The sequence below is a fragment of the Oreochromis aureus genome, linkage group 3 (assembly GCF_013358895.1).
Source record: "Oreochromis aureus strain Israel breed Guangdong linkage group 3, ZZ_aureus, whole genome shotgun sequence".
NCBI lineage: Eukaryota > Metazoa > Chordata > Actinopteri > Cichliformes > Cichlidae > Oreochromis > Oreochromis aureus.
Window position 1 is genome coordinate 109,977,712 of NC_052944.1, and position 12,121 is coordinate 109,989,832.

The window sequence follows — 12,121 nt, forward strand, 5'->3', positions numbered from 1 at the left end:
AAGCTATCAAATACTGTGCATTTCTCGGCTTAAAAAACCGCTATGCGTCGCCAGGTGTTTCATCAGATTCGAGGTGTTACCTCCTTTTCACAGTATCACCTTAAAGCACTTGTTGCAAGCTGCTGAGTTTGCATCTTTTGGTGTGAAGTACAGCCAGACTTTGACCGCTTCGCTTTGGGCATTTTTAATCTGTAGCTCTGCTCTAAAAGAACGTACGTACCTGGCCCCGCCTACTACGCTTACAAAGGTAAAATGATTGGCTAGAATCCAAAGTGTATGACATCTCAGGAAAAAAAGCACTGAAATAAAGCACCGAAATGTGCGCTGCTTTTCAGTCTGGTTACTACCGTTTATGTCAGAATACCGGTACCCATCCCTAGTCCTCTTATCAGGGAGAATTTTCTTGTTCCTGCCATCCTTGGCCTTCGAGCGTCCAGCTGGCGTCGGGCGGTGAGCCGTATGACATGAAGATGATTGTTATTGAGTTAGTACGAACAGACTGAATCAGAATTTTACAGTTGTTCTTAATGTCGATCACTGGTCACAAGGTGTATCAATTTCCTGTTGAAGAGCCATGAACCTTTCCATGATCTACAACAGTCTGAGTACTCACAGCCCTCCCCAGACCTTTAATCATAGCTGCTAGCCTTGTGGGGTTTGGAACAGGTGTAACCACTTTCTTCAATTTCCGATAAGCCAGCTCCGATCAGCAAGGACCCCGTTATCATGGTTCCAAATACGTAGATGTCTTCGATGTCCTCAATCGACAGTCCCGCCAGGAACATGACGCGCCACTTTTGCCACCCAACCATTGCGTATCCAGCAGGGAATGTCCCTCCAGGACATTCCAACTCTCCCAAATCCAGGCTTCTCGTCGAGAAGACAATGTCAAATGCATTTGGGGACCAGTTGATCAAATCCATAATTCTTCTTTAGGTTTTAGAGAACAGGACTAAGAGGCTCTTCTGGGGTTTAAAGATAGACACGACTAGACAGAAGACAAGAGATGCCAAGCAGGCAAGATACGATGAGGGAGATGGAGAAAAGAGAGCCAAGGAGAACGTTCCCCCACCCCTGCTTTAGATATAGCTATGCCAGACCCTTAGTAAAACAATGACCATAATCAAAGAGCCGATGTGTGTTTCTCCTTGTAATCTTGTAATTATCTCCGCTCTGACCTCAGACTAGAGTTTTCTGCTGTGAGCTGTGGACAGGAGGAAAATGGAAGCAGATGGGGAGAGTATGTCAGATTGTCTCAGGTGAAGCATTGACTGAGGGTCAACAATGAGCAGGCACTTATAAGGAGGACTGTAGTCCCTTTGTTTTATTCAGCTGGTTTGATGTTTTGAAATCCAACTGCCAAAGAGATTCATGAGATAAAAAAACAATCTGAAGCACAGATGAGAAAAACTGATTTTTTCAGATGATGACATCAATTTCTTTTGTCTTCATATACATTCAGTGTGTGTTTATAATGCAGATTTTCTGCTTGTATAATAACGCATTTTATATTTTCTGTAATCACAGACTGACTCAGTGTGGACTCTCAGAGAGTCACTGTGAAGTTGTGGCCTCAGCTCTGAAGTCCAACCCCTCCCATCTGACAGAGCTGGACATGAGTGAGAACAACCTGCAGGATTCAGTAGTGAAGCTTCTTTGTGCTGGACTGGAGAGTCCAAACTGTCGACTGGAGACTCTGAGGTGAGTTCACGTATGGAACGCCAGGACTGCCATAGTGAATTAATTAAATACACCATTAAATAATTAAATGTGACAATAATTAAATACAATTGGGAATAATTAATTAAATATTTTTGACACATTTAATTTATTGTTGATACATTTAATTAATGATTTATTTATTTCACATTTTAATTCATTATTGACACATTTAATTATTTAATGGTGTATTTAATTAATTCATTATGGAACCTTGACTCCTTCAGGTCTCACCATGAAATAACTTTATATGTCAACCTCACCCATCAAACTCAGGGGGCAGGGAGTCTTCATGATGAACATGCTGTTGCAAACTCTCCTCCTCTCGGTGGAAATGCGCTTTTTCTTTCCTCTTTGTATAAAAACATTTTAAAAGTCAGTTTAATCTCAAAATTCACTGTTAAATCCAAAACACACCAGTCTAACACATGTGCCAGTGAACCATTAAACTTCAGTAAAACTATGCAGTTCTGAAACGTAACTTTAACCTCAGCCAAACCGATTTGCTCACTTGTAAATAAAACAGCGAAGTAAACGTGACCCGACAGACAAAACCTGAGTGAATTAAGTCCAGCGTTTAACCACTGAGCGCTAAAACTCAGGTGAGGTTTCAAAGCTGTGCGGTGATTGGACATCAGCCGCTGATAAAGCTGGTTCGCTTATAAAGTGCTCTGTTGGGAAACAAGCTCCAGCAGCTCTGCGCTCGGGAAAAAAAACACTATATTTACTTATCTTGTGCAGAAAAATGTGTCGACATTGCGTTATATCGAGCACCGGCTGCCCAGTTAAACTTTGACTATCAGCAGGTGCCGTGGGCATGTTTCTTGAATTAGCAGCAGGTGTTAAACAGCTGACAGGTGAGGAGGAGGATGCATGCAGCTAAACTGAGTACCTGTTGAGCTGATCGCTGGTTTCGTGAGAAAAATATCAGCTCGTTCTTTATGTTACAGAAGCACAGAGCCACAAGACCAGGCGGAAAGAGACGATCATTCGGTGAAAATGAGAATCTGCGAATGCAACATGTGGAACACGGAGAGTGGAATATGTAAACCTCCCACCCCCTTCCCCTCCAAAAACACCCAAACAAACAAAAAACAGTTAAGCTGGAACACCGGGGCTGTGAGCTTGGTACACTCTGTCAGCTGACTGTTAGCAGAGCTAGTGACATCTCTGAAAACATCTGAGCACTTTTGCAAACATGCTCTATGTTGACAACCTGACCAGACATGTGAAGATAACGTCGCGACATTTGCTGTTAAAACACCAACTACAGAAAAACGGGGTATTTTAAAACTTTACACCACCATTGCTGCTTGTGATTTAGAATTCATTCTGGGATACCTGGCTGCCCCAAGTCCTCACAAGCAATCAATTATCTAGGATCGACCTGTCTTGAGTTACTTTGAACGGCAACCGATCAAATGCTAGAGAAGCTGCAGTGGCAGCGTTAACCCCGCCCACTTTGTTTGATCGGTGAGGCTGACAGATAAAATTATTTCAAGGCGAGGCATGAAGGAGACAATAGACCCTGTGCACGAGAAAATGCTAACTTCCTGGTTTGAGACCGGATGTGGGGTTGTACATTTCCGGTAGCTTTACTTTGCGGTCAATCGCTACTGCGAAGATATTCTCCAAAATCATGTCCAAAACTCAAAAACGGAAAGATCACGTTAAGTTACAAAGAGGAGAGGGTGGGAACACTCACCACTGTTGTGTCATAAAAAAATCTAATGATCAATTTTGACGTTTAGAGTTTAGATCGATCAGTTGTTTACATCACTCAACACACGCAGAACTGCATTACAGAATCAGAAGACACATCGTCCACATTCAGAAGCACATCTCTGTATAGTGACTGGTCTTATGATTTAAACAGGCAAATGTTGAGCATTCAAACTACAGGTGAGGGATAGTCAAACCAGATGTTTCCCGTTATGTTGATATCAGCTAGTCAAGTACACACCTACACAGCATGTTAACAAACCGTGAAAAAAGCCACACAAAAAATGAATGATTGCTGGTAAGAGTTTCTATACATTAGTATTTACGAAGGGTATGTTATGACTTATCTTCAAAATTACAGTGGTCCCTCGCTATAACACGGTTCACCTTTCACCTGCTGTTTCACAGATTTTTTTAGTGCAAGTTTGCATGCTTATTTTTTTATGTCACATTGTGTCCTGCGTCCTGATCGCTGCAGACGATCTCCTCCGTGCCGTCGCTGCATCGATCGCTAGCAGTGTCACTCTGAAGTGCAGTACTGTATGTCCACGATGTCCACCAAACGTTTTGCACCGTCAAAAAATAAAATTGGCTTCTTGATTTCATCTATCGCTGGTTATTTTTAGAACATAACACCTGCGATAAATGAGGGACAGCTGACAAATATAACATTTGAATCCCTTTTCTCTTTTACTCTGAGGTGCAGGGGAAAAATATCGACAAGTCGATGAACATCATTTACAGATATATTGGGTAAATGCCCAAGACATCTATAGAAATGTAAATCGCCACTTGATTCATTCATTTGGTTAACTTGTTTTGGACCGTAAACAAGGCGCAAATAGGACACTGGAAACAAAGCTCCCCACAGGAGTTTCCGCACCGGAAGTAGCAAATGCTAACGTGCACATAGTCAATAGTGTCATAATGAATTAAATGAATACATCATTAAATAATAAATTAAAACTGTCAATTATTTAAATGTGTTATTAATTAATTAAATGTGTCAATAATTAATTAATTAAATGTGTCGTAAATACTTACTTAATTAATTACTTCCAATTTTAATTCATTGTTGCCAGATTTAATTAATTATTTAATGGTGTATTTAGTTAATTCATTATGGCAGTCCTGGCGTTCCATAACGCGGTTCCGGTTCTACAGGGATTTAAAAATAGTTACGTAAAAATGAAGCTAATAAAATCAAAGCTAATAAAATGAAGTTAGGAGCTGTGATGATGTTCATGGTACGAGAAGCTGATATGGCTGCTACAGAGACAACCCACACAGCTGCTGTGGTGAGGTGTGTGTTAAACTAGAGGAACACAGAGCAGCCTAACTAGGGATGGGTATCGTTTGGGTTTTATCCGATACCAGTGCCAAACCGGCACTTTTGAAACCGTGCTGGTGCTCGAACCGGTGCTTAAACAATGGAGAAAACACAAACTTTGTCCAAAAACCTCTCATGTTCAGCTGTTTTTTTTTGTAAAAGGATAACAATGTTAGCCTTTTCTGCAGCTCTAGGGCATATATGGTATCACTCTTGGCTGGAAGCAGTGCTTAAACAATGGAAAAAACACAAACTTTGTCCAAAAACCTCTCATGTTTAACTGTTTAACACATCAAACTTATTGGTAATGTCACAAGAAAAACAATGGTGTGCTCGGTTTCAACGTAACTTTATTCAGCCGTTCTTCTCTGCGTGAGTAGTTTAATTTTGTTCGTGTGTAATTTACGTTGAGTAGGCTAACCACGTTATTAAATTAATGCATGTAAGGTGAACTAGCAAACACCATCGTAGTTTCATGCGGCTGTCTTCTTGTTTGATGGCAGATACTCCCATCACCCTGGCAAAAAGGCTAAAATGACCAAAGAAATAGTGGAAAGTCTTTTTCATGTTTTTTTGATAAATGTACGACTTTAATGTGAAACACTCAGAGTTTTTTCTCTTGTTGTGTTTGTTTGAAGCAGCTTCCTGTTGGCTTCAGCTGTTTGGATTTTTCATTCTAAACTTCTACATTCTGAACCTTCTTCAGCTCTGAACAGATGATGAAACACTGAATGATTTCAAGCACACACTTTGTCTAATAAATTTACATCTTTCATTTTTTATACAGATTGTTTGGCTGTGGTTTGTCAGAGATCAGCTGTGATTTTCTGGCAGCAGCGCTGAAGTCCAACCCCTCGTATCCTAGAGTTCTGGATCTGAGTGGAAACTACAACAACCTGCAGGACTCAGGACTGAAGCAGCTGTGTGTTCTTCTGGAGAATCCACGATGTCGATTTGAAACTCTGAGGTCAGTCACCATGTTTTAGTTGTGCTGAGATTAATATGATGTGAAAGTTGTGCTGACACTGTGGATTCGGTAGCCCCACAGACCCCTATACAGGAAGTCTTGTTCAGCTCTTTGTAGAACTTCTGATCCCTGATTCTCTGAGCCCGACTCAGTAGATAATGCAGAGTTCTGAGCTGATGTGGGTGAGGGGACTCAGGCAGCCTGACAGAGTTGATGTCCATGTCTTCCCTGCTTCTCCTGATACAAATAAACATGAGTATCCTTGCAGGTCAGATCTTATCAGTCACACCTGTTAGTGCAGCTCTCCTCTACAGGGAGTGCAGAATTATTAGGCAGTGTTGTGTTTTTAAAAGTAACCTAGTCAGTTTTCGAGATTTACAATGACTAACACAGAGCAGTGCTGATTTTCTAACACTGGAATATTTCTAACATTTTGAGTTATTTTCCAGTGTTCAGAAAATCAGCACTGCTCAGTTTTATTCATTGTAAATCTTGAAAACTGACTAGGTTACTTTTAAAAATACAACACTGTCAAAAGTGTTCATTTAACACTCAACAGTGTGGACACATATAGACACTCTGTAGTGTTAATTTAACACTGGAGATTTTGCTGTGTACCCACTGAGTCAAAGGCCAGTGAATATAATGTGTTTTCAATCTGGATTTAAAAACCAGCCAAGGCTCGCAAAATTTCAAAATCCCTGGTAGCCCTTCGGGCCGGCACTCTTCAGTTTTTGGTAGCCCAAAATAAATTTAAGTAGCCTGAATAAAAAAGAGAGCAATTTTTTTTATGTTTTGTTTCCTGTTTTGTTTCCGTTACAATATTCATGTATAATATTGTAACGGAAACAAAAATTAATCAAAAAATTGTTAAAATACAAATCACAACAACTGTATAAAAATTACAATCATCAACTCAAATACTTGGTTCTCATTGAACAGAAATTTCTATGAACTTGTAAGAACTGTGAACATGAATCAGTCTGTGTCAGATCCTGAATTTGAAATTTCCACTGAAGTCACTGGTAAGAGGTAAGTGGAACCAAGATCTGGGCCATTTGCTTTTTGAAGTTTGCAAAGACTGCTGAATTTTGCCAATGGTAGTTCACTCTTTGCAACATAGTACGCTGTTCTAAACAGATTTTTCAGGACTTCTTCTTGTGCTTGGTCTATTTTTAGTATGTTTTTTGCATTTGGTGTTTGTTCTGGGAAAGATACTGCAGACTGGGCAATAATGCATTTCTTGCATTTCTCATGGGTTCTGATGGGGTCTTTCTTAAAATTACTGGTCCCAGTAACAAAGGCGCTTGTCGACTCAATAATTGAATGAAACTCACAGCACACCTGGCAGAACATCATGTTATTTAGCTTGTCATATTCCAGCCACAGAAATTCTTTTGTCCATGAAACCAAAAAAAGCTTTTTTTTGCCTCATAGTCTGATTTGTCATAACTTTCCGTTTTGTGGTAGGCTTTTCTTTGGCTGTCACTTCTTCACCCTGACCTGTCTTATTTTGCTGAGCAGAACTAAAATACCGGCGTAAATCCTGCTGCTTTTACACACGCACTTGCATAACGGACAGCGATTCTCTGCACAATCAACCTCTCACATGTTTAAGCTTGCTGTGGGAGATTTCACTTGTCATGTCTGAATAGTAGCTAATGAGAGATAAGACGATGCCAGAGGAATTGGTGCGCAATTAATCGTCACTCACCAATCAGTACTGTCGCTCTCTACACACCATTCGCACGATCGCAAAGTGAAAGCAAAAAACAAGCGCAAATTCAAACGCGATTTCAATATGTCACATATTGACAGTGGCTCATCGAGAATGCTTGGTCTCCTCTCAGTTTCAGCCGTGATTTGGGGACTGAGAGTAACAGCTGCTCAGTTGACCGCAGCGAACGAGTGGGGACATAAGGCTTTAGCAAATTAGACAAATATGCAGGTGCCAGACCATTTAAGGGTTTAAAAACCAATAAAAGAACTTTAAAATGACAGACACGATCCGGCCATCGAACTGAGTGGACAAAGGCCTTGACAAAAAAGGTAGGCACAGGCCTGTTGATTTCTATCCGAAGTGTGCTGAATTGGACGATAAAATTAAATGTTTATTCAGTGAAATTGCCGTTAAAGGTCTGTTTTGATTGAGGTGAAATTTGCATGACAATTGAAAGTTGAAGTAATGGTAATGAAATTCTTGAGAATAAAGTAAAACTTTGAAGTAAAGACAAGCTTTGAAGTGAAACTTTGAAATAATGAGAAGTTTTGAAGTAAAGAGAAACTTTGGAGGAAAGAGAAGCTTTGAAGTAATGAGAACCTCTGAAGTAAGGATAATGAAACCTTGAGAAAAAGGCAGTACTGAGTTAAATGTAATATGGTATTTTATGGTAAAAGAGAAAAGAGACCAATGTGTCTTTAGGAAAAGACAGGATCATAGGTTATTGGTCAGTTTATGGTTGTCAACCCACGGGGTTGGAGAACCCCCTCCCTGTCTGAGACGTTAGAGAGGAGCTCCGGCGTTGGGCATACTGCAGGTGGCACCTGCCAAGAGTTGTGGGCTTGGTATTAAAAATAGCTAATGATCGACAGGATCATTTTGGGATACACTTATTTGTGAGTACAAAGAGTAATTTCGGACGTGGAAGTCCGACAGAAGAACACCTGGTGTTGGTGTTCAAGTGCCTCAGAATCTCAGAGAACCGAGTCACTTATGGTTTTGAGTTCCTTGGTTAATTGATTTGAAGGAAAAATCTATGAATATACTGTTAAGAAGACTTTCAGTATTGTAACATAAGTGAAGAATCAACTGTGTAGTTTTGGGAATAAAAGTGTGTTGACATTATCAGACCCGGCGTGGTCTGAAAAACAGACAAAGAAATACATCAGTGACGGTATTAATATATTTCTTTGAATATTGGTGGATCTACTGAGGTCCAGAAGAATAATCAATGCTTACTGTGTTGGTTTGAATGTTGATAAATGATCCAGGAAGAATTGCCCTGTGTCTGTGTGTGTGTGTGTTCTTCAGTGACAGTATGTGTGTATACAATGATTATGGCTGCTCCTGTAATAAAAATGTTCATATGTGATTATGATAACAATGATAATGTAATACAAGTTTTAACGTAATGCCAACAGCTTCAATAAATGCTTTGATGGGATGATGATTAATGCAATGGTAGCAGTAAAATATTTCCCTCATCTTGACACTTCGAATCAGGACAACAGTCAGCGAGAAACTCCGAAAACTCAGATAAAAACTCCTTGCTATATTTAGGAGGCCGATAAACACAGCAACAAAGGCGAGTGGCCCAGTTCAGACAAACAAAGTTCAAAGCTGGTGTGGCGTGTCCATGAGGATAGTTGCTTAAACTCAAAGTGTGCTTAAAAAACAACAGCTAACCCCCCACCAAGACAGAAGCTCTCGGAGTGCTAAAATAAGCACAGCCAAGAGTCATGGTGTACATAGATTAATACTCAGATTTACATCTTTATTGTTTCACAAAGGGTTAAAATTTGAATGTACACAGAGAGGTTGGTGGTGAGATGGGCACTGTAGATGTGTTCCAGCTCAGTGTTCATGGAAATAATCCGGAGAGCATGATTCCTTGATGAATGTCACATCTTCTTAAAGTTATCATCCACAGAGAAAACCTTGAAACTGTCGCTCTGAGATCTAGTCAACCAATCTGGTGTTTACATGACATTCACTGATCTTCAGCCCCACCTTATTATCTCTCTCTCTCTCTCTCTCTCTCTCGCTTTCACATCTGAATAATCGTGATTTCACACTTAAGTCAGTTAAGATTTCAGTAGCACGTTCACATTAGCATAATCCATTTTAATCCAAATACCTTTCTCTTTAAAATCTGTTTGTCAATCACAGTATATTCAGTATAATCCTCTTTTTCACTAGTCAGTAATTCAATGGTAACTTTATTGTCCCCAATGGGAAACTGATTTGCGGTATGTCCATACGGAGATATAAAATCAAACAAACACAACACATACACACAAAAATAAGCTCAGAGAAAACAACCTAAATTTTATCATCAAAAAAGTGCAGTGTGCAATGGGAACAACACCTATGGTTTAGTGTTATTAACCACTATAATACAGTAGGTACAAAAGACAAGCTATGTCTCTTTGTTTTCACTACAGGCAATTTATTACGACGACCTGATGGAAACAGTTGAAAATCATTAAAGAGAGGATGATCTGAACACAACAAGACAGAGGTTGCCTTCCTCCACACCTGCCTTTTATAAAAGTCCACAAGCTGGACCTGAGACCTCCCTGAAATCTGACCAGCCACTTTAACCAGGTTACTAAGTCTGGTCTTATTATTCAAAGACATATGACCAAACCAAGCAATGATACACAAGGTTAAAATAAATTCAATAAAACTAGAAATGGGCTGATATATCCTGTATCCACTAAAGCTCTCTTCTCTCTCTCTCTCTTTTTTTTTTAAGAAATCCATGTGTTTCTGAAATTATAATTATCATTAAATTTCAAATAAAATCTGCTCTGCTCATTACCTAACTGAGAGTCTGAACTAAAACCAGGGAGACTTATCCTATAACAGACACCGTGACAATGACCAGTCATGTGTTTAATGCCTGCCCAGGCAACCCTTAAGTTATTGCTACCCATCTCCGCCTCTACCTTATCCTTATTTTGGCTTTTTTTTTTAAATTTCTGATCTGATCTGGCCTGCTACAGATGTATACGCACGTTTTATGGAACCATAACATAGATCCTCAGTCTTACGGAAGTGTCTGGGTTCACATACTGATAAAAACTACCCAATGTTTTCTTCAAGTCACAGCATTTAAAGTCCCCAAGAACGATATTAGGGCCCTCTGGAGAGAGAGATTATAGTGAGTGGATAACGTTGAAGATGGTGTCAGTTGCATTCTTTGGAGTTGCTTTAAGATGGATGTAAACGATGGCGATGTTGATCTGCAGGAATTCTCTCCGCAGATAAAACGGTCTCCAAGACACAGAGAGGAGGTCGATGTGAGGCAGACACATCTTGTTGGGTCCAAACATTTGACCCAGCCATACGTATGATTCACTTGCAGGTAGCAATCACAAGCTGACTTCTGAGTAGCTCCACATTCCCGAGCCAAACGTATGGGAAACCCGAAGTTTAGTTCCAGAGAAGAATTAGGATCAGAATCCCTGAGCCAAGTCTCTGTGAATGCCATCAGACATGTATCCCAGTAGTCACATAAATGTGCGACATTCAAATGCAGTTCATCCAATTTACTCCTTGGAGACTGCACATAACCCAGGATTATTGATGGCAAAGGAATACGATTGTATCGTATTTGCTTTCTCAATCACTGACATAGACCTCTCTTCTTACCACGCTTCCTAGCTTTGACACACATTTGAAACACTGAAGGGTGAAAAGAATCCAGAGACAGGCCGTTCCACCGAAGATCCAGAAGAAACTCCTGTGAGTATGTACTTGTTTGTGAGTAGCAATGACTCCAAACAACTGTTAGGATTGTCAATAAAACCATGCGAAATAAAAACCCCATCTTCGTTAAAAAGAAAGTTCCACAAAGCACAAGCCAATGCTATAGGATTTGCTCAGGCTCAAAAATTAAAAAACACAACTCAAAAATGAAATAAACTACATTGTCTGACATTGACAGACAGAGACAACCTGCTGGTCGCCGCAAGAGCAGCCCTCTCCTAAGTCACACACTCAGAGATCAGAGTGTCCTGTGTGCGCTCTCATTGACTCACACTCACTCTCATATGGCTAAAGCCTGTTTCTACACAGGCTGACCTCAGGAAATCACATGGGGGCTAGATTTCACAATGTGCTCACCTGAAACCCTGGCTGATTGTGACCTACACCCATTTTCAGACCTTGGTTCGTGTGATTAGGTAGAGGATCATCAGGGGGATCATGACCCCCTTGGGTGGACATTCACCTAGGGCAGGGGTCGGCAACCCGCGGCTCCGGAGCCGCATGCGGCTCTTTAGTCCTTATAGTGCGGCTCCGCGTGGTTTGGGAAAATAAATTAGAAGTATTTCGCTGAAGTGTATTTTATTTATGTTAGTTCTTTTAAACTTGTAGTTCTAAATTGGAAGATTATTGTGATATTGAAATATAAATATAAAATTATATTCTATTATTTTTTCCTCGCTCAATATAAAGCGTCACACTGGCGGAAAGCTTGGTATACCCTTGAAACGCCGTGCATTTATCGAGACTTTCAACCCCAGGTAGGCCAATTATGGATCTTCGGATCCACATTATGTCAGCAGCTGTTCTCCACCGTGAACTATGTTAAATTCAAACACCGTTCACGCCTGACAGATGACAGCTTACAGTCCTGCGTAAACTGACTTCGTAT

The 12,121-nt window shown here is 40.3% G+C and overlaps 1 pseudogene; it reads left to right on the forward strand.

The window, feature by feature from the left end:
* Positions 1-12,121, forward strand: part of LOC116321799 — a 56,826-nt pseudogene that overhangs the window by 30,246 nt on the left and 14,459 nt on the right.